Here is a 22,132-nt window from a genome sequence, read left to right as displayed (position 1 = left end):
CAATGGGAAGACTGAGAGGTGGGAGCGTGCACACGTATGTGCGTGCGTGTGAGTGTGTGTGTGTTCAGTTGTGAACTGAACATGCTCCTATGCTATATAGGAAATGCCTGGTAAATACCTAAGTGGTGAAGTCAGAAGTTCAGAACAGTGGGCCAGGCTGGAAATCAGAATTGGGGCGTTAAATAGATGAACGATTTTAAAGACATGAGCGAGTTCTGGGCAGACCCAAGAATCGGCACATTTCACAGTTGAATGGGTGGTGTGTAGATGGGCCACATCACTTGCCCCAAATCACATGGCTGGTAAGTTGGGGAGCTGGGGATTCAAATCCAGGTCAGACATGTACCCCAGACAGTTCAAAGCTGCCATAAGTCTGCCTGCTGTTGACTATGTGGCCTTGGGCAGGTCACCTGACCTTCCAGAGGCTGGGTTTCCTAACCTATCAAAGGAGGAGTGAGAGTGTCAGGGCAGGTGAAGGTAAGGGTGATGCAGGGGGCCTCGTGGTGCTCAGACAGCTGGCCAGACAGGTCACCGGAATGGTCCTGGGTTTGCTCCCAGTCCTTCTCCCATTAGTCTTGGATGCCCGCTCTCATCAGAACAGCCCTGTCTTCTGGGCAGGGGTGGAGGGACAGTGAGACACATGTACAGAGTCAAAAGTCAACATATCAATTTACAAGAAGCCACTGTTGCCCAACCCGGAATTCTGGGGTCAGCGTGACCTGCAGGCCCTCCCTGTGGGCACAAGATTCCACCAAGCAAATCCCTGCCAGCCAGTTGCTGGGTGAACCTAGCATTTGAAGAAGGGAAATTAGAGAGTGATGCAGGGTTGGTGGGACCAAACTGGGCACTCTGTGGAGTACCCCTGGGCCCTGCTGGGAGGACTGGAACAGCCTCTATAAACCTCAGCCAGTGCTCTGGCAAGGGTGCCGCTCCCAGGTCAGCTCCGGGCTGGGCTGGCACTCCTGGAGCTTCCGGGGCTGGCCAGGCTCCTTCCGCCAACTGAGTCTTTCTTTAGAGTTGTTAATATCTTTCCATCTGTCCAGGCCCAGTGGGGGCCCCACTGCTTCTGTGGCTTAGCACTTCCACTTTGTAGTATCCAGAGGCTTCACAGTGTAAATGCCAATGGCTCCTGTCACCTGGGGGCTGGGCAGGTGCCAGGCCACACTACTTCCTGTCCCCCATCCACCCCTCCCCTGCCAGCTGGCAGCAGGAAGCTTCCAGCTGGCCATGCTCACTGTGGGGAAGTCAAATTTCCAGTCTCCCCCAGGAGGACCGCTCTGGGCTGTGCCCTCTGCCCAGCTTAGCCCTAGCTTCCCTGTATCCTTACTCCATCGAGGTCCTGAGGCCCAACTCAGTTGTGCCAAGAACTCTGGTCCACCCTGTGTCTCAGTTAAGGCTACAAGAGCAGCCAGCAATGCAGGGGGCTGGAGGAGAGGCAGATCCAGAGCCGGGGGAGCCTGAGAGGACGCTGAGCTTAGGTCTCACCTGTCTCCCCTGCTGGACTGTAGGTCTGACCTGCTCCCTTGCAAGTCACTATCCAGAACACCTGACCTGGCCCTGGGCCATGAATAAATGGCAGTGTCAGCATCTTGGGAATCTGGGGGCTTTATAGGGGTGGGGGTGGGTGGGGATTTTGGTGTCAGTCTCAGGGGTCTGTGTTGGGGTGAACTCTGGAAAGTTTGGAGTGGGGGGGGGGGTGACAGTGGTGCTTAGCTGTGAAGGGCTTGCCCAGGCACAGTTGGGCTTGAAGCCTAGGTACCAAGAGCCACACAAGGCTGCGGCTGCCCTTTGCAGGCATCTAGATGGGTTTCCTTCTTTTCCCACGTGCGCACGCCTCCTGTGGGCATCCAGTGGAGGAGGGGCTGGCAAAGGCAATCTCAGGGTTTCTGGGATGTAATTTGAGTATTTGGAGCCAAGCACTATAAAAATCTTGGAAAGAACATTTAGTGATAAATCAGAAACTAACAAAATCAAAGCAATTATCTGTTAGTTGTGTCTGCAAAGAGGAACAGGGCAAGGTGAATTCTTATCCAGTAAGACCCAAGCTGTGTGCCTGGGTCTGGTTTGGTTGAGGGGTGGTGAGGCTCCACCCACACTCTCCCCTCAACCCCAGCTGGCTTCTAGAGGGGGAAGGGCAGAAAGCAGGTGCCAGCAGTGGGGGGAACTTTGGTTTGGAAGATCTAGACCCCTGGCTGCCTGTTACATACACACTCTTGGCAAATCACCGTGCCTCAGTTTCTCATCTGTGAAAGGAATCATAAGCATCATGTCTACTACCCAAGGTCAAGGAGGGTGAATGAGGTCAGCACGTGTATGGGTGTTAGTTGGACCACAGTCTCCAGTGAATCATCCTTTATGGTGCGCCCATTCTGTGCCAGACCCTCGGGATACAAGGGAAACCAAGGCAAGAACGGATTCCTGGAATCCATCTATCCACCTGCCCTGGAAACGCCGGAGCCTCCCCCCCACCAGGCCTTTGCACTTACAGCTCCCACATTTCCTAACCACCCCTTTCCCCTAACATACTGCAACCCACTGTTCGTGCCTCCACTGCCCAAGGGGCCACTGGCAGGCCCCAGCTCTGAGCACCTGACTTCTGTGGCCACAGATCCGGAGTCCCCCAGACGAGCTCTCCTAGGGGTCGCCTAACCTGTTTCCCTACATGTAGGGGAGAAGCACCACGTTCCCACCCGCTGAGGGCTGTTGCGAAGAGTCCAAAGCCCTGAGCACGGCGCCCACCACCCGGCGGAGGCTGTGTACGTGTGAGTCTCAGTACTGTTATTTTGTAGCCAGTGTTATCGGACCGCAGGACTCAGGGCGGTGCTTCGCCCCCTTCCCACAGCTCAGCGCCCGGAGCGCGCGACCCTCGGCCTCTCCCGCACCTGCCCAAGGTCCCGGGCGGGGGTGCGGCTGCACCTCGGGCGCCGGCGCTGCCCCACGAGCGAGGGAAGCGGAAGGAGCGGCGCGTCGGCCAGCCGGGCAGGCACACGGTGGGTGCCCCGGGGACGGCGGCGGACACCCGGAAGCCAGTGGCCCGGTGAGTGCACGCTCCCCCCACCCACGGCGCGGCGGAACGCGCGGCCGCCCCGACGCTCCCGAGGGTGTATCCGCTGCAGCGACACCCGCTCGCACAACAAAGAAGCTCGCCTCCGTGGGCCGCCTCCCCGCGGCGCCCCCCACGCACGCCGCGGGACCGAGAGGCCGCGCGCCCCCCGGCCCCACCCCCACCCCCCTCCCCCTCCCCGCCCCGGGAGCCGGCCCCGGCGGGCGCACCCGCACCCGCACCCGCAGCCGGCACGCAGCCGGGGTGGCGCCCGAGGGGCGCGCGGCGACGCCGCCTCCAGCCGCGATTTAAAGGGCAGCGAGGGGCGGAGGGATCCCGGCAGACCTCAGCGCGGATCCCTCCGCCGCGGGCGACGCGAGGCGGCGGCTCGTCTCCCCTCGCTCCCCAGATTCGCTTTTTGTCCCTCCGCCCCCGGGAGCACCCAGCGAGGAACTCGTTTCCTCCCCGTGTTTCTCCGCCTCCGCCGCCCCCCGCCCCCCCGCAAGTCCCGTAAAAGCAACAGAGGCCGCAGCAGTGGCGCGAGGCGGCGCGGTGTCCCTCCGCCCGGCCGAGGGCACTCCTTTTCGTGTCCTTCCACCGTTCCCGGGCGGCGTCCGGACGGCTCACCGGGGGCGGCGACGCGTCTGCGGCGCGGGAGGCGAGGCTCCGGGGCTATGAGGTGAGGGCGCCCGGACAGCGGCGGCGGCGCGTGCGGCGCCAGGACCCGGGACGCGGACCCCGGCGGAGGCGGCCCCCGGGACGGCGCGGCCGCGCGCGAGGCGAGGTGAGGCCGGGCGTGGGGACGCGGGGGCGCGGCGCGGTGGGGGCGGGGGGCTCCGGCCGCGGCTGGGACTTATTTCCCGACAGCGGATGGAGCGGGCGGTGCTGCGGCAGGCGCCGCCATCTTGGATTTTACTCTCCATTTTTCTCGGGAATTTTTTTTTGGTGATTAATTTTCTTGGGGGCCGGGGAAGTGCCGCCCGGCAGCGCGGACCCCCCAGCGCAGCGGCCGGACCGGGGGCCGCGCGGCGCCCCGAGGAGGAGCGGGCAGCGCCCGGCGGTGAGCGGGGGGCGGGCGCGGCGCGGGCGTGCGGGGGCGCCGGGCGGCGGCGGCGGCGGCGGCGGCGGGCTGGGGGCGGGTCGGCGGGAGCGGGGGCGCCGGGCCGGGCGGGGGCCGGGGCCCGGGCGCGGGGGGCGGCGGCCGGGGGAGGGGCGCGGCGCGGCGGCGGCGGCGGCGGGCGGCGGCGGCGCTGGGCGGCGGGCGGCGGCGCCGGGCGGGGGTGCGGGCCCTGCAGTGGGCGCCGCCGCCGGAAGGGAGCGGTAGCGGCCGGCGGGCAGCGCGGGGCCGGGCAGCGCCGGGGCGGCCCGCGGCCGCACGAGGGGAGCAGCCCCGCCGCTCGCGATTGGGGGACTCTGTTTTCCCTCTTCTCCAATGGGCAGTCGTGATCGGGCTCGCCCAATCTGCTCCCTCTGCCGCGCTCCCTTCGGCTTGTTTTTGTTTGGGCTGGAGCCTGGTTCAGGCTCCACCGGGGCCGGTCCCCCGCCCTGCCCGCCCTGCCCGCCCTGCCCTGACAGCGGCGCCCTCGGTGCCCTCGGTGCCCGGCCGTCCTCGCAGAGTGGCGGTTGTCCTGCACACCCAGAGGTGATGGGCTCGGCGTCGCTCCCACCTGGGGGGGGGGGGGGGGGCGGGACCGCGTTTCCGTGGTGACAACGGGATCCAACTTTCGAGGATGGTGTAGAGGCACGTTGCACCCGGAGAAATCCACTCTTTCTGTCTTTGGGCTCATTTGACCCCGTTCTGGAGCTGTCACTTCCGATCCGTCAAGCGGGGAAGCCAGAATTACTAAGGGGGTGAACGTGTGTTCGTTCTTGGAAGATGATTTTTAGAAACTTGTCTTACGTAGAGTAGTGGGCAATGAATGGGTCGGTCGTGATTATGCCTTTTCATCAGGACCTTCTTAGATGTAAGCTACTGTAAACTTTATAAAAGTAGAGTCCGTTAAACGTGGTTGGGAGACTGCCGTGTAGGATCGTCGGAGGAAGTAGTTGCCAGCTGCAACTTTTTCCTTTAGTCTTGGATGGCGAAAATATAGCCGCAACTTTTGATGATTGGTAGTACAAGCGTAAATGTTTTGAAAAGGACAGGGGAAATCATTTTTGCCTGAAATAGCGCCGATGACTTGTGTATATCGAAAAACGTATCTGAAGAGTTACTTGGTGTAAATACACGTTTACTTTGTAGCCGAACGGTTGGCATCTTGAAACACAGGTGTGGCCCCGTCACTGTCGGGACTCCTTATTTTCCGAGAGTAAAGTCCACAAACGCTTTAATCCCAGCATGTGGGGGAACTCCGGTCCACTTTCCAGGTTTTGATCTTTAAGCATTCTACATTCTACTCCCCCTTTACCAGGCTCTAGTGCAACGAGCTTCCCCATGCCTGGCACCTTTTGGTCTCATTCCGCCCAGCATTCCTAGCCACCCTCTGCCCCCTCGCCCTCATCCTTCGGAAAGGTCTGGCGAGAAGTTACCTGCAGGGACTGGCCCACTCTGGAGGATGCCCATTTCCTCTGCGTTCCCTGAGCAATTGTTACTGGGTATTCTGTTTGGTTATTTGCCCACCCCTTCAGTTTTCTTGTGAACTTGTTGGGCTATTACTTATTTTCTCTGTCTGGGGCGGGTGCAAAGTAGGTGCTTAGTAGGCATTTGACAAAAGTGAATTTGTTAATCTCCAAGTTATGGAGCCTCATAGCTTGTATTGGGATTTTTGTATTATGTCCATTTTAATGTTATCTTAAGACATTGTTATTAATAACAAAAGCCACATAGTTTGTGCACATGAACTTTGAAACCAGACTCTTTCAAAGTCATTTCCAAGTGCCCTCTTGCCGGTATGTTCATCTGTCTTCTCAGATACCCTGAACTGTTTTCTGTACTTGAACCAGATACCAGTGGACCTACTCAGGGGAAGGGGAGTTGGAGAGTATAGCAGAATAAGATGTGAAGGAAGTGGTCACAGGTTGTTTGTGTGTTTGAGCATAGAGTTTTGTGGGTGGGGATGTTGGTGTGTCATTTTTTCCTTGGGTCATATAAATTTGGGATCAAATCTGATTTTTCTCTACATAGGACATGGGTAAGTGGCCCAGTTGTGTTGAAAGACACATGTACCATCTGAACAGCTCCTTGTCCACAGGAATGTCCTTTCCATGGCTTATGAGAGCAAATCCTTTCAGACAAACCATGTGGTTTCCATTATTTTATACTCTTGCCTGCCATATATGAGCTTTACTTTTTCTCCACTCACCAAAATGCTTCTTCATGGAGCAAGAATTGTGGCACTCTGTTATGTGTTAGCCCCAGAACACTGCAGTTGAGCTTTCCACACAGGGACCGTATGTCCTTGCTCCACTGTGACACAGTACTGGTTACATGGATACACTAAGTAAATGCAGGGAGAAAATGTGGGGTGGTTCTAGCCCAGATACAGCTGCATGCAGTAGAAAGATGTTTTCTATATAGGATGTAACTTAGTTTTCCAGTCTGACTTTTAGTTACTTTTTGTTTTGGGGGCAAGAACTTGTAATTTTACTGACATGTCTTGGTGTAGAAAATGGATTTAATGGCTCTAAGCAGCACAAGCTCAAATTATTACAAGATAAAATTAAAACTAGCTAATGCACTTTAAATTGTAATCATTAGGATATTCTAAGCATTAGAACACAGTGATTTGAAAAGTAATTTCTTCGACAGACTGCCAACTTTAAACTCATAAAATTACTTTCTATTTGGAGCTCTTAGTTTGAAATGTAAGTTAAACCCTGAAGATTTAATGGCTCAGTTTCATTGAACAAGCTGTATGAGGATGAGGTCCTAGCAAACAGTAGGGAGTGAGTACCCTAGGTCTTTGTCTAAAGGATTTTTAATGAAAGAAAGTATAGCAGGTTTCTTTAAATTCTATCAACTCTACCTCATGCCTCTCCCCCAGCCTCTCTACAAATCTGTTTTTATTTCAGTTATTACTGTAGTCCCTTTTTTCCCCCTCATAATTTGGTGTTTCCTAGAATCTGGAAGTATCGATTAAAAGTAAAGATCATGCCTGAGCAATATCTAACCCCGTACTTATTAGTGTGATCTGAGTTTCTTTTTGCCCTAGTCAAATAAAAAAAGCACTTGCCATTTACAAACATATTTTGAATCAATAGACATCTTCCTAAATTTTGGTCGTCCATTTCTTACTTTTTCTGCATTACAGGATTTTATTTTACTGTTTTAAAGAAATGCTAGGGAGAGAATCCATCTGTATAGCAAAGACTTCTAACCTTATTTTTGTAAAGCCACGTTAATGTATAATGTTTGCTTTAAAAGAACAAAACAAAACACCTTTTCTTTTGATCCTCATGTTGCCTGGAGACAGAGCTGATATATTATCTTTATATAGTTTGTGATGGAACCAGAAGCTATTTGCATTCTAAAATATTCTCACAAAAGGAGAAGTGAAGTCACTGATTATTTCCATAGTTATCAATATTCTAAATTATGTTTTGCTTCACAGTTTTCCATTTGTCGTGCTAAAGGGTTCCTAGGACCAGGTTGGTCACTCACTGCCTCTGGCTCCTGCCTCTTCCAGCCAGATTTGGGGCTGTCTGATGTCTGTAAAACAAACTCAAACCACACAGCCTTTTAGGATTGTATGCAATTGTGACTACATTACATACAATTCCGGAGCTGGATGAAGGACCATTGGAATAAGAATACCTGTGTTCCAGTCTGCTCTGTCATTATTTATTATAAGACACAAGGGCCAAGCCTCAGCTCCTACAACTGAACCTTCCAATTTTAAATTATATTTTACACTTAATTGCCACCCTGTTTTCTCACTTCTAAAATCTGTTTTAGTATTTCGACATCTAATTGGTACACGTAGTTCATCTACATATTCTATGTAGTTTTTCCTCACTTTATTTTGAATTGATGCTATAGCTTACCATCAGTTGGGTTTTAGAATTGAGAGGATGGAGTATATTAATGGCCCCCAAATCTTGATGGCTCGTACTTCTGTATGGCTCCTATTTGTCAGTTGCATCTCTACTAGATGTCTTTCTTTTCTGTATTATAATAGTACACTAAAGAAAAAGTATACAGACCTAGGGAGCATTACCTAGTGATAATAAGCCTTTTTATTTATGGGTGATGCACATGTGGCTCAAGTATTGGCGTAAACCCCAGACTTCAGCTTGAACAGTAGGGTTTTAGACTCAGCCTTTCCACTGAATAGCAATTTGACTTCAGGAAAACAACTTTATTTCTGAGCTTTAGCCATCTCATGTGTAGCAGTAATGCCTGCCTCACCAACCTCATAGGGTTGCCAAACAGGTGAATCCCTCAGTCATGTGTCAGAGTGAAACACACCTGTGTTTTCAACTTCAGCATCTTTATCAGAACTCTTGCCCAATAGATCTATGATGGCATTAGGATTGCCTCTCAAGTCTCAGGCTGAAGATCCCTTCAGTGAAGGGTCATCCTGCTTTCCCCTCTGCACCTTTCTGTCCTGTTCTTCAGATACCCAGTTTTCACTGGCTTCCCTTTGGACTTGCAAGGTCTCCTACTCTTTATTAGCCCTGCTCAATTTTCCTGAAGACTGAAATGCACATGCGCCCTCTAGCGTTCCATAGAGGCAACAATATTCCAGCACCACGAACAGTGCCCAATGGCTCCCAGTAGGTTCTTGAAAAATGTTGGGTTCTTGGTCTGCAGAATGATTCATTTTGTTTGTCTGATTTGTAGAACAAGGTTGCAGCAGCTGATACAGTGTCATGATCTCTGAGGAGTATTTTTATTTTCAAGGAAATGCTATGTTGTATAATGTAGAGGGATATATATTTTTAGCAAGAAAACCAACCTATTCTTAGGAAAATGGAGTTCCCCCCACTGAAGCGTAGAGGGGGCCTGATCCTTCAGGCAGTGAACCAGTGCAGTCTGGGATTAGAGAGGCCATATGGAAACCTTCTCTCTCCCCTTCAAAAGAGAAACAAAAACAGATCTCACTCAGGGTCCAAGAGGATTTAGACAAAGCCAATGGCCTCAGAAGATCTTTGATGTAGATACCAGAAGTGCTTTTGACACCCCCAAAAAGAGGGGTGATTTTTTTTCTCTACTTGTGCTTTTTATTTCTTTTCCCTGATCATCCAGTGTAAAGTCTGTTCCCACATGATTCTCTCTCCTAATATCCTATTTGTTTCTTTAAAGCTCTTACCAGAATTTGTAGTTTCGTCCTTATTGGATTGTTTCTCTTTCTGTGCTATCCTAAGAGCCCCATGAAATTAGGAGCCATGCCACTTTTGTTCTAGGGTCTTACTCTTCAAATAAGGGGCAAAGTGTGTTTAAAATTTTGTTTGCATCACTTTCTTCATAATGTCAAGAGTGTACAGGCTCTCTCTGGGACCTGGGTGGCTCAGCGGTTGAGCATCTGCCTTTGGTTCAGGGCATGATCCCGGGGTTCTAGGATCGAGTTCCACATGGGGCTCCCTGCATGGAGTCTGCTTCTCCCTCTGCCTGTATATTTCTGCCTCTGTGTCTCTCATGAATGAGTAAATAAAATCTTTTTTTTTTAAGATTCTATTTACTTATTTTTATTTATTTATTTTTTATTTATTTATGATAGTCACACAGAGAGAGAGAGGCAGAGACATAGGCAGAGGGAGAAGCAGGCTCCATGCACTGGGAGCCCAACATGGGATTCGATCCCTGGTCTCCAGGATCGCGCCCTGGGCCAAAGGCAGGCGCTAAACCGCTGCGCCACCCAGGGATCCCTAAGATTCTATTTATTCATGACACACACACAGAGAGAGAGAATGAGAGAGAGGCAGAGACACAGGCAGAGGGAGAAGCAGACTCCATGCAGGGAGCCCGACGTGGGACTCGATCCTAGATCTCCAGGATCAGGCCCTGGGCTGAAGGCAGCACTAAACCGCTGAGCCACCCGGGCTGCCCTGACTAAATAAAATCTTTTAAAAAACGTGTACAGGCTCTCAACCAGCCTCAGCTTAATTTGTTTCTAGTTGTCTAAGGCTTACTCTTATTTGTAAAATGGGGGTGATAGCGGTGGTATTGTGTATGTTTTGTGTATTAGTAGCATATTGTCATAAGGAGTGAATTACTTTGGGCAGGCAGGGATTCCTGAGCCTGTTTCTTTTAATCTAAGACTTTTTGCTCTGAAGTTCTGTGATTCTTTGAGTTGAGATAATGTTGAAATGCTTGGTAGAGTCCTTTTGTTAGTGTTACTCTCTTCACAGTCCCCACTTCTTAATTTTTTAAAAAATATTTTATTTATTCATGAGAGACACAGAGAGAAGCAGAGACACAGGAAGAGGGAGAAGCAGGATCCCTGCAAGGAACCTGATGTGGGACTCGATCCCGGACCCCGGGATCACATCCTGAGCCAAAGACAGATGTTAACCGCTGAGCCACCCAGGTGTCCCCACAGTCCCCACTTCTCTCCTGAGTTCTGATGTCTTATAACAGCTCCACCTGGGTTGTGACCCCTCCCTCCTCAAATTCAGTAAACTTAAACCTTCTCATCTTTTCTGCAAACCTGTTTCTTATGTAGCATAGTTTATGGCAATCTTGCAGTCTCTGCAGCTATAGATTTCTGAACCATCTTAAATTCCTTTCTGTCCCTCACCACCTGTGTCTTAATTTATTACCAAGTCTTGCCTTCTATTTGAAACACCACAGCTTTTCCTCCCTCTCCCTGTCCACTGCTACTGTTATATTTGAGCTTCTTCCAGCCACATGCTTTTTCACCAGTAGGATCCTTTCTAGAGTACAAGTAAGCAAATTCTGCTACCTTCCGTCTGTTTAACCAAGAAAAAAAGTACATACTTTACAGGATGTGAGAATTACATGGTAAATGAATGGAGGAGCTATTATTTATTGTTGTTTTAAAAGTGGAGTTACAGTGGGTTGCCCGGCTGGTACAGTTGGTGAAGCATGAGACTCTTGACCTCAGGGTTGTGAGTTCGAGCCCCACAATGGGTGTAGCGATTACCTAAAATCTTTAAAAAAAAAAAAAAAAAGTGGGGTTACAGTAAGAAAAAAATGTCTTACCAGAAACATAACAGGCAATTCTACTGTAACAAAATCTGTCGTCCCCTTGGATGTTGATGTGTGAGGTATAGTTTGGTATTATTTTTAATTCTAATTGTTATCAGAAGGCATTTTCCTTCTCTTCAGGAGCAGTAGGAAAAGCAAAGCTGGTCTTAGGTCTCTATCATAAATTAGCACCCTACTCTTTTTATTTTCTTGAAAATAAGTACTCTTTTTAATGGAAATGGTGATGTGATTGTTTTCTTGGGAGAGTTATGGTAGGATAAGGAATGGAGGGGAAATTTCTACCTGGTCATTTTAGGTTTTGTGAACACTTCATCAGTGTATCTGACCCTATGTTTCTGCCATCAAAGAGGGGACAGTTGGAGGTCTTTATTTTATTAGCTATTTCTGCTTGTTTTATCCTTGTGCCAAACCAAGGAGGTAGGCTCTGTTTTCATTTTACCTATGAGACGTTTGTGAGGTTGAATGCCTTGTTCATGGCTGCATTGTTAGTATCAAATGGGGTTAGAGTGGAACCCTAGGTGCATTGACTCCATCTGGAGCCCCATCCTGAACCCTGTGTGCGCCGTCTCCTGCAGGGTGTGCTGCCTGGCACACTTAGTCTTGGCCTTTAAGACCAAGACTCACCTATGGAAGTTTTTCCTCGCCCACCACGTCTTTGCCCTGTAAGAATGGATTGTTCTTTGTTCTGCTTACCTCTTAGCTTCTGAGGAACTGTGGGCTGTACTTACAGACTTTTGACACTAGGTGGCATATGTTTATAGAAAAGTAAAATGCTGTGGGTCTCAGGGAGGAGTAACAAAGGAAGCATCCTTGATTTTATGTATAGGCACTACTAGGTGAGCAGATGGGTCAGATGTAGAGAGATGTGGAAGCACGTTGTTTTGTTTTGTAGAATTTCTCCCAACAACCACATCAGCTAAAACCTTTTTTTGGAAATACCTACCAAGACAATTGGAGACATAAATCTTTCATATACCAAATCTTTTGTTGTGATACATATTGGATGAATATTGGATATTATTGGATAAATAAGGAACTGTGGATCAATATTTTTTGTCCTGAGGCAATTAGAGGGAAGTTTATTACATGCCCACTTGCAGATCAGTAGGTTTAAGTGTTACAATGATTGTTACCAGTAGTGCATGTTTTGCTGTTTCAAATGTTCTGCTAAATGAAAAATCCTACCTAAGAGTTTCAGTTTTCATTTTTATTGTAAAGTTTTTACATAAATATAAAAGTATTCGATCATAACACTTCTATGGAAGGTCTTGGTTACCTGAGGTTTAAGTATATATAAAACTTTTTCAAGGTGTTTAAGAGTTTTTCCAGTGATATATTGGAATTTTATGTGTTTTGAGGAGCTGGTAACTGTAAAACATTTTCACTTTGGTTTACTTTATCATGGTCTCTGTATTAGCTGCTTGTGGCTGCTGTGACAAATTACACGAATTTGGTGGCCTCCAACAGCAGGGATGTATTCTCAGTTGGGCAGGCCCGAGGTTCCCCATCTGTTTCACTGGGCCAAAGTCCAAGTGCGGTAGGGCTCCCCCGGAGGCTGTAGGAGAGAATCTGTTCTGTGCCTCTGCCAGCTCCTGCAGTGGTTTTCGTTCCTTTGCTTGGGGCCCGTGTCACTGCAATCCTCACCTCTCCTCTTGGGTGTGTGGTGTCAAAGCACCCTCTACCATTCTCGAAGGTCTCTTGTGATAGCATTTAGAGCCCACCCAGACAACCTGTGTCATCTCAAAATCCATACTTTAAATCACCTCTCCAAAGACCCATTTCCTTATAGGCTAATACTCACAGGTTCTAGATTAGGACCTGATATCTTTGAGGACTATTTTTCAGCCCACGGAAGTCTCCTTTGGAGCAGTTAGCACAACCAGTTTAGCACGATTAGTAGTGCTGGCTCCAGCCAGCCTTTTACTTTGGATTTTATCTTTATATAGTCATATCTTACTATGAGTTGTGGGAAACTGCTCCAAGTCAGGTGCCATCTCTTGCTGGATCAGAGGGGGCTTTACCACCTCAGGCTGCTTGGGGAGACTGTTAACTTGGCTGAAGCAAAATGCTTGGTGAATTTGACTCTCCAAAAGCTGGAAAAGAAAGCAGAAATGATACTTAGTCATCTAACTTCTCAAGTGACACTTATTTCTGACAATATTTATAGGAGCAAGTTGTAAGGTTACAGGTGTGATCATGAAGTCATAGTTGTCTTCTAACTGACAAGTGAGTAAACTGTCTTGTCAAAGTAGATTACAGTCTTACTGCATTGTAATATGGAATATTGACCACAAGTGCTTCTGATAGCTTTAAGGACTTCTACTACTGGCCTGATAGTATGAATTATTGTTCTGGGATTCCATGGAACCTTGGAAAATATTGATCACAGATGAATTTGGAATAACCATCAATGAACACTGATTTGCATTTCCTTGATGTATTATTGTAGAGCCCTTTTGTAACTTTAGATTTAAGAAAAAGAACTAATCACCAGTTGGGTTTCTATGTAGCAGTTAGGTTCGTGACCAGAAAGGGGGATGTGATGTGAATGGACCTGTGGTAAGTTGTGCTAAGTTCCAGTGATACAAAAGTGTACCTTAGCTAGCATAATACTGCAGTGGGGAAGTGAAGGATTATCAAGTACTTACACGAAGAAGTGAGTACAGTTGTAATAAGCACCATTAAAGAGAAAGTGTATATGGGATGGAGGACTGGGGGTTGGGCGGGGGGGGACTGGCGGGCAGCTTGACAGCATCCCAAATACAAAGGCCCTGTGTAGGGAACATGTCTAGCACACTAGGGGATGAGAACTGGGCTGTATCTGAAATTTTAGCTGGAGTAAAGGGGGGGGGGGCGCGAGTTTGGATCATGCAGAACTTTGTAGGCACCAGCAAGGTAAGTTCTGTTAATGGTAGTTCATAACAATTTCCAAATGCTTTTGTTTTTGCTTGTAGACTGGGCATGTTAGCCTAGAATGGAAGTTGGATTTTTACTTTACTGGTGGGACATTGTTGGCACTGACCCTAGCCAGTGTGGTCACTCCTGGTCCAGTGTGGGCACTTTTGTTCCTTTGGGCTGTTTGTGTTTGTTGTCGCCTCTCTGGACAGTGCTTCCTTTCATTTTTGTGTGTTTTATTTGTGTTAGTCTTCCTTGTACTTATTTTAAATATAAAGCTCCTGGGAGTCTGGGATTGTGGCACTTGAGAATCACGGAGTCAGTCCACAAATGAAGGCATCAGAAACTTGTGGAAGTATTTCAGAGATGTATTTAACTTCTCTGATGTTGGAATTACCGAATTTAAGGTCTTAGAAATTGGCTTTAACTTAAATACATAAGAATGATGCAGAAGAATTTTTGTGACATCTGTTTTACTTTCCCTTTTATACCTGCTCATTTTGAAAAGCTGAACCTTGTGAAAAATACACCGTGCAATGAAAAAATTGCTCGTGATCTCATTCCCCAGAGAGAGTACTGTTAACTATTTGGTGTTCTGAATCGTTTGCTCAGCATATTGTAGCTGAATCACTTGCAAAATGTTTGCTCTGCTTTTTCTCAGTGAAGTTTTCCAAAAGTCCTTCAGCAAGCTAGAGCCTGCTTTTTAAAAATCTGTGTTACCTTCTCAACCCCTTGGGACATGTTTCTTTGCCACTGGGTAATTTCTCTAAGATAAGCTATCTGAGACAAGTTCAACATGTAAACTGGTTAGAGAATTCTTTGTAATATCACAGGAATTCTATTAAAATTCTTTTTTTATATTAAAATTCTTGTTTCTTTTAGAATCAGTGTTCTCATTTTTCTGACAGTCTTAAAATCCTGGTTTGTGTTTAAGACATTCAGCAGGAAATAATCCAAAAGCTTCAAGTAGGAAAGGATTGGAACCAGAGTTTTCAAATTGTGCGAGCAGTAAAGTCGAAAGTCACCAAATAGTTCATAACCTCATGTGTGTTCACAAAGGCGGCAGTGGAAAGAAAGAAGGTCATTGGCATTTGTTGGGGACCTGTCACTGCTGGGAGCAGTGCAGGCACTTGACAGGAACCAAGCACATTTTCTATGAGACAACTGTGTACTTTGAAAAATTTGCAAGTGTCAGCAGGTGTTTCTTTCTTTTTTTTTTTTTTTCCCCCAATTATAAATAGTAAACATTTGGGGGTTGGGTTTTTGTAATGTTAATCCCATTCCTCCAAAGACAGGGAATGCTGTTGGTGATTTGGAATGAGTGGTGGTGGTGTGGGTATGCCTCTTACCTTAGTGGTATTATATATACAGTTCCTCTTTTTATTTTTTCAAGATTTTTTTATTTTTAAATAATCTCTACACCCAGTGTTGGGCTTGAACTCACGACCTCGAGATCAAGAGTTGCATGCTCCACTGATTGAGCCTGCCAGGTGCCCCTAAAAAGTTTCCTCTTTAAATACAACTCTAAATCTTTAAATACTTTGCTTTTTAAATGCAACTCTTAGTTTAGTGGTTTTCAAGTATGTTTTGTATTATCACAAATCTCCTGCCCCTTTTAAAATTTATGTTTGATAGTAGAATCTGAAGTAGGTGCTTTGTCTCCCATCCGTTGGTCCAGTGAAGCCACGTGAGGCAAATCCTCCTATTTGTTGACTTCACAGTGGGTGAAGCTCGGGAGACCAGTGTTAGTGCTGCCTGTCCCGGAGCATTGGCACAACTGTGTTTCCTTAGAGCCTGCTTGCATCATTCTTGTGAACACTCATAAAAAAGAAGGAGCAGAGCCTTAAACAGCACCCTTAGGAACTCCATCCACCCTGTTGCACTCAGATCGTCCTTATCACTCTATTAGAATACTACTCAGTTCTTTTAAAAACTTTTTTTAAAGATTTTATTTATTTATTTGAGTCAGAGCAAACATACAAGTGGAGGGAGGGAGAGGGAGAAGCACACTCCCCACTGAGCTGGGAGCCCAAATCAGGACTTCCAGGATCATGACCTGAGCCAAAGGCAGATGCCCAACTGACTGGGACACCCAGGCACCCCTGAAAACTTTTTTAAAGAAAAATCCTTAAAAACTCTGAAAGCCTGCTGTTCTCAGATTAACCCTTTCCCATCATCTCCATTTTCTGAGTTTAATTTACACATGTCCTTTTAGTTACATGCAATTTTAATTTTCTACTCTCATTTGAAACAAATGACCTAGAACTTAGGACTCTTTCTATTCATTATTCCTTAGTTCCCCTCTGCCATCTCTTTCGCCACAAGCCCATGTTTCAAGATGTCACGTCCATTTTAGGAGTTCTCCGACATTTCTGAGGTGCTCACAGATGGTCAGAGTCTGCGAGTTTCAGCTCCTGTCCATGAGTTTCAGCTCCTAAAAGAGAACTTTGCCTTGGGAGTACCTGCAGCCTGTGCCCAAGTGGGTCACTCCCTTCCCTCATTTGCTCTTGCTTCTCCTCCTTCCTCCCTAGTTGTTCCCTGCAGTAGCCTTTGCAGCTGGTTCCTCATCTTGAGGGATGCCCCTCTGTCCTTAGATTTCTTTCATCTGTACTCAGCCCCTAGGTGATTTCATCTCGTCCATTAGCACTCTGACCAGCCTGGACCTGTACTCCCGGCCCTTGTATTCAGCGTCTCTGCGTGGTCTCTGCTGGGTGTCTCAAACATAACCGAAGCTGAACTTCTGCACTTGGACCCCTGCCCAAACCTGAGCTTCCTGTAGGCTTTGCCATCTCTGTAAATAGTGTACTTCAGTTGGGAGGCATGTTAGTCTTCTTTCTTTTTCACACAGTCTGTTCTCAGATCCTGTCTATCTGTGTGTGACCCTTCAGAAAAGATCCCCAAGCCAGCTACTTCTTGCCACCTGTGCTGCTCCGAGCTGCCAGTATCCTGTGGTTCATTGCAGTAGCCTCTTAACTGGTGCTTTCTCTTGTGTCCCCCAATTATTAGTAGCGGGATTAGATCTGACCTTTAAAAAACATTTATTTGTGAGCTTTTCTCCATATAGCAAGCAGCTAGCGTGGGCCTTTAAAATTGTGACTTGGACCACATCACTCCTGCTTTCCATCTCCCGGAAAGTCTGTGCCCTAAGTCTCAGCAGTGGCTTTGAGGCCCTCTGTGACATGTTCTAGCAGCCCTTCTGATGACCTTCCTGCCCCCGCCCCACTAACCCTACCACAGCCACACTGGGCACCGTACTGGTCTTCTGCACACCCACTGCTTCCCCCACCCCCTCTGGTTTTGTGCTTTCCCTTTGCCTGGGACGAGCTCCCCTTTGCTGCCAGGCGGAGTCCCCCCCTCCCCCACCCTGAAACACCAGTGCTTAGAAACTGCTTTACTTTCTCCAAGGTGCTGGCAGTGATTTGTTAATTTGTTATTTCCTAGAGATTTCTTTTTTTTTTTTTTTTTTAATTTTTTTATTTATTTATGATAGTCACAGAGAGAGAGAGAGAGAGGCAGAGACACAGGCAGAGGGAGAAGCAGGCTCCATGCACTGGGAGCCCAATGTGGGATTCGATCCCGGGTCTCCAGGATCGCGCCCTAGGCCGAAGGCAGGCGCCAAACCGCTGCGCCACCTAGGGATCCCTTTCCTAGAGATTTCTTCATTGGAATACAAGCACAGATTTGCTATATCCTCAGGCCCTGGTCTGATGTCTAATAATTTTCCTGATATTTTATATACTTCACCCTTGAACCCTCATGCAGTCAAAATTCCACATACAACTTTGGACTCCTAAAAGACTTAACTGCTGGGGTGCCTGTGTGGCTCAGTTCATTGAACATCTATCTTCCTCTCAGGTCATGATCCCTGGGTTCTGGATCGAGCCCCATGTCGAGCTCTCTGCTTAGCAGGGAGCCTGCTTCTCCCTCTCCCTCTGCTGCTTCCACTGCTTGTGCGTGCATGCACACGCACGCTCTCTCTTTCTCTCTCTAATAAATATTTTTTAAAAAAAGTAACAGCCTACTGTTGACCAGAAGCCTTATAGACAAAATAAATGGGTAGTATAAATTTTGTATATTACATGTATTTATTTATTTTAAAGATTTTATCTATTTATTCATAGAGACAGAGAGAGGGGAGGGGGCAGAGACACAGGCAGACGGAGAAGCAGGGTCCATGCAGGGAGCCCGACATGGGAATGTTACATGTATTTATATAAAGTAAAGCTGCAGAAACTTTATTAAGGGGCAGCCTGGGTGGCTCAGCGGTTTAGCACCTGCCTTTGGCCCAGGGTGTGATCCTGGAGTCCCCGGATCGAGTCCCACATCAGGTTCCCTGTGTGGAGTCTGCTTCTCCCTCTGCCTGTGTCTCTGCCTCTCTCTCTCTCTCTCTCTCTCTCTCTCTCTCTCTGTGTATTCTCATGAATAAATAAAATCTTAAAAAAAAAAAAAGAAACTTTATTAAGAAAATCGTAAGGAAGAGAAAATATGTTTATTGTGCTGTGCTGTATTTATCTTTAAAAATTCATATAGAAGTGGGCAGCCCCGGCAGCCCAGTGGTTTAGCTCCGCCTTCGGCGCGGGGTGTGGTCCTGGGGGCCCCGGGATCGAGTCCCACATCAGGCTCCCTGCATAGAGCCTGCTTCTCCCTCTGCCTGTGTCTCTGCCACTCTCTCTGTGTCTCTCATGAATAAATAAAAATAAAATCTAAAAAAAAAATTTCATATAGAAGTGGACCTGTGCAATTCAAACCCATGTTGTTCAAGGGTCAACTGTATTGGGAAATCAGAACAGAGAAAGATTTGCAATTGTTACACCATTTAAGGAGTGGCCAGTACTCCCCTTCTTGAAATTTTCTTCTGCCAATTTTGGGATAAATCAGGTAATTTTTACTTCTAAATATAGTTAGTGGTCAGTAGACTTAGACACTGTCAACCAAGCCAAGACCATGGTGGTATTTTCTATGTGAGCCGTCTTGTGTCCCAGGCCGGAGAGACTGCACCCTTGCTTATGTTGGGAGTGGACCTCTGTGGGAGCCGTGAAGCCTTTAGGCTTTGCTAGCCACCCAATGTCCTCAACTTCTGTTTCTCCATAGTCTGCTACAGTATCGGCTGTGTTAGTCTTTGAAATTCTATCTCCACCTTTAAAATATAAATATTCTTTCAGCTTGTAGTCTTACAGGAAAAATTGTGCCAACAAGAACAGATTCCACAGTCAGGGGGGCACAACCATCAATGACCTAATAATTAGTAGAGGATATGTTCATTTTGAGTTAGAAATTTATAAATAGTTCCCAAATTTCTGATAGTTTCACTAGAACTGGTTTTACAAAATAATTCATTTGTGAGTGTAAGTAAAGTTTTTTGCCTTAATGATAGCTGTTATCTGGACAAGTCGAGAGTATTGGAGCCTCTACTAGAATATATCCAGACATGTGCAGTGTATTCATACTAGTGAAATTCAGTCACAATATGTGATTGACAGAGTGATATTTTAGTATTTAAGTCCAAAAAAAAATATTAGTTAACTGGATGAGATGCAAGGTTATGAATTTGCTCCAATTTGGATGGATCATTAGTCCTCATTGAGTTGCAATTATGTAGGAGTAGATCTTAGTCTCTATTCCATGAACTAGGCTGAAGTGTGCTGCTAAGATGATTTATTGGCGAACTTTTCCTAATTCTCAGGAAAAAAATTAGGTCAATAGGTATAATTTCCTCATTAAATTTTGGCCTCTGTTCTTTGCCCTAACAAATGATCAAGTGAATGAGTAACAGAGAACAGTAGTTCTCACACTGGAATTTACATCAAAACCATGTGGAGGGCTTACTAAGAACGAATGGCTGGACTTCATCCTGGCTTTTCTACTTTTAATCTCTGAGTGAAAATCATGGTTGGGATTCGGGATTCTCTGTGGAGAGATGGCATGCTATTTCTTTTCTCTCTTAATTCTCTCTAAAGCCATGTTGCTCTTTTCTATTCCATGTAGTTCTATTTTATGTCTCACTGTTGAGGGTATTGGGACTCCTGAGTCCTGAAAACACTTCAGTCATTCTCCATAAACTGTGTGCTCTGGGAGGGCATTCTTAAGATCACTTCCTCCAGGACCAAGAGCACTTTACCTGTTGCTTGTCCTTCTCTGGAGGTGTGGAGCTGGGGGTTTCCGCAGAAAGCAGAAGGGAAGCATAGGGAGGTGGCTGCCAGTAGCCACAGCACAGCCGTGCCCGGGCAGGGGCTTTGCTTGCTGCCTTTAGCAGCACAGGCATCTTGAGAAAGAAGAGGACTTGAAGAAGTCAGGTTATAACTTTAGTATTTTACAGTTTATTTTTTTTTAATTTTTTATTTATTTATGATAGTCACAGAGAGAGAGAGAGAGAGAGAGGCAGAGACATAGGCAGAGGGAGAAGCAGGCTCCATGCACCGGGAGCCCGACGTGGGATTCGATCCCAGGTCTCCAGGATCGCGCCCTGGGCCAAAGGCAGGCGCCAAACCGCTGTGCCACCCAGGGATCCCGTATTTTACAGTTTAAAACAATACAAAAAGTAGTTCTGGGGTGCCTGGGTGGCTCAGTCGGTTAAGCATACAACTCTTAGTTTCGGCTCATGTCCCAATCTCAGCTCAGGATCATGGGATCTAGCCCTACCTTGGTCTCTGTGTTGGGGGTGGGGGGGGAGTCTGCTTTGGATCCTTTGTCCCTCCTCCCACTTGGACACATGTGTTCTCACTCTAAAGTAAATAAAGCTTTCAAAAGAATTAGTGTTTTGTAATTTTGTTGGATATCATTAAAGGTACAACTAGGTGTACATTTCTAGAAGTACTTTAAAATAATGTATCATTGGTGTTTTTCTGTGTGTTTGTAAAAATGCAAGGGAAATTGGCCTTTGTGGGGGGTAGTGAGAGACCCTGAGGCCCCAGTAAGGTTCTCCTTACTCTGCTGGAGCCTGGTCGTGTGGCCCTGGGCAGGGCGCCTCTCAGCCTCTGTGTTGGTTTCATCTGCAAATTGAAGGAGTTGTACTAAGATCTTAAAGTTCCTTTAGCTCTGAAGTTCTGTGTTTTTGCACTTTCTTATCCTGGAGCCCTTTTAGTCTGATTTATACTAAGGCATAATTCCATAATGAGGTGATGCCATGGACATCCCTGTTCTTGCTCCATTACCAGCAAAATGTAATCCATCATAATCTATCATACCCTTACTTCCAAAGGTCCTTATGAATTACAAGCACCCTCATTATCCAAATCATTCAGTTCCCAAATTCAGTTGACTAAAATTCAGATGGTGAGGGATATCTCTATATTAGCAAATGTAATTTCTCAGTTTTTGTTGCTATTGTAAAGGCTGACCCATGGTAATGGGTGATACTTTGATATTTGAATATCAGTCCCCAAAATACCTTGACTGTTGACTTCAAAATAACAACAAAAGACAAAGCTGGAGCAGCCTGGGTGGCTCAGCAGTTTAGTGCCACCTTCAGCCCCGGATGTGGTTCTGGAGACTCGGGATTGAGTCCTGCATCAGGCTCCCTGCATGGAGTGTCTCTGCCTCTCTCTCTCTCTCTCTCTCTCTCTCTGTCTCTCATGAATAAATTAAAAAAAAAAAAAAAAGACAAAGCTGTTGTGGACAAAGCTTAACTTAGATACTTTTTCTTAAGCTTTCCTTAGAAGAGAGGACTTCCTTGTAGTTTGTTTGCTCACAATTTCTTTTTTTTTAAGATTTTATTTATTCATGAGAGAGAGAGGCAGAGACATAGGCAGAGGGAGAAGCAGGCTCTATGCAGGGGAGGCCGATGCAGAACTGAAGCTCAACAGATGAGCTACCCAGGTGTCCCTGTTTACTCACAGTTAGTAAACTGTTACCAAAACATATCTTTTGAGCAGAATGTTGCTGTACGTGAATACAGGCCATAACAAGGTGCAAAAGGAATCTTATTGGTAACTGAGAGAGAAGTGCTTGCTAAGCTCTTACTGTTTACCAGTCTCTATTCACAGCACAAAGTGCCTGTCAGAGTGAGCTCCCTCCCTGCAAGTGGGGAGGGCTGCTGTAGACCTCAGCATGACACTGGATGGCCTGGGGTGCCAAGTGGTTTTTAA

General features: G+C 47.1%; 1 protein-coding gene across 4 annotated transcripts in view; it reads left to right on the top strand.

The window, feature by feature from the left end:
• Window positions 1-2,951: 2,951 nt before the first annotated feature.
• Window positions 2,952-22,132, top strand: part of KMT5B (lysine methyltransferase 5B) — a 55,805-nt gene continuing 36,624 nt past the window's right edge. The window contains exon 1 of one of the 4 annotated variants that reach the window (XM_077862650.1): window positions 2,952-3,037. The gene's annotated coding sequence lies outside the window, so the exon portion shown is untranslated. Of the gene's footprint in view, window positions 3,038-3,670; window positions 3,828-3,946; window positions 4,104-4,553; window positions 4,686-22,132 lie in introns of those variants that run through there. The other 3 variants (XM_077862647.1, XM_077862648.1, XM_077862649.1) reach the window with 3 other exon arrangements.

Source organism: Canis aureus, chromosome 21, assembly GCF_053574225.1.
Source record: "Canis aureus isolate CA01 chromosome 21, VMU_Caureus_v.1.0, whole genome shotgun sequence".
NCBI classification, from domain to species: Eukaryota; Metazoa; Chordata; class Mammalia; order Carnivora; family Canidae; genus Canis; species Canis aureus.
The sequence above is the reverse complement of the archived record's forward strand: the minus strand, read 5'-3'. Positions and strand labels throughout refer to the sequence as shown.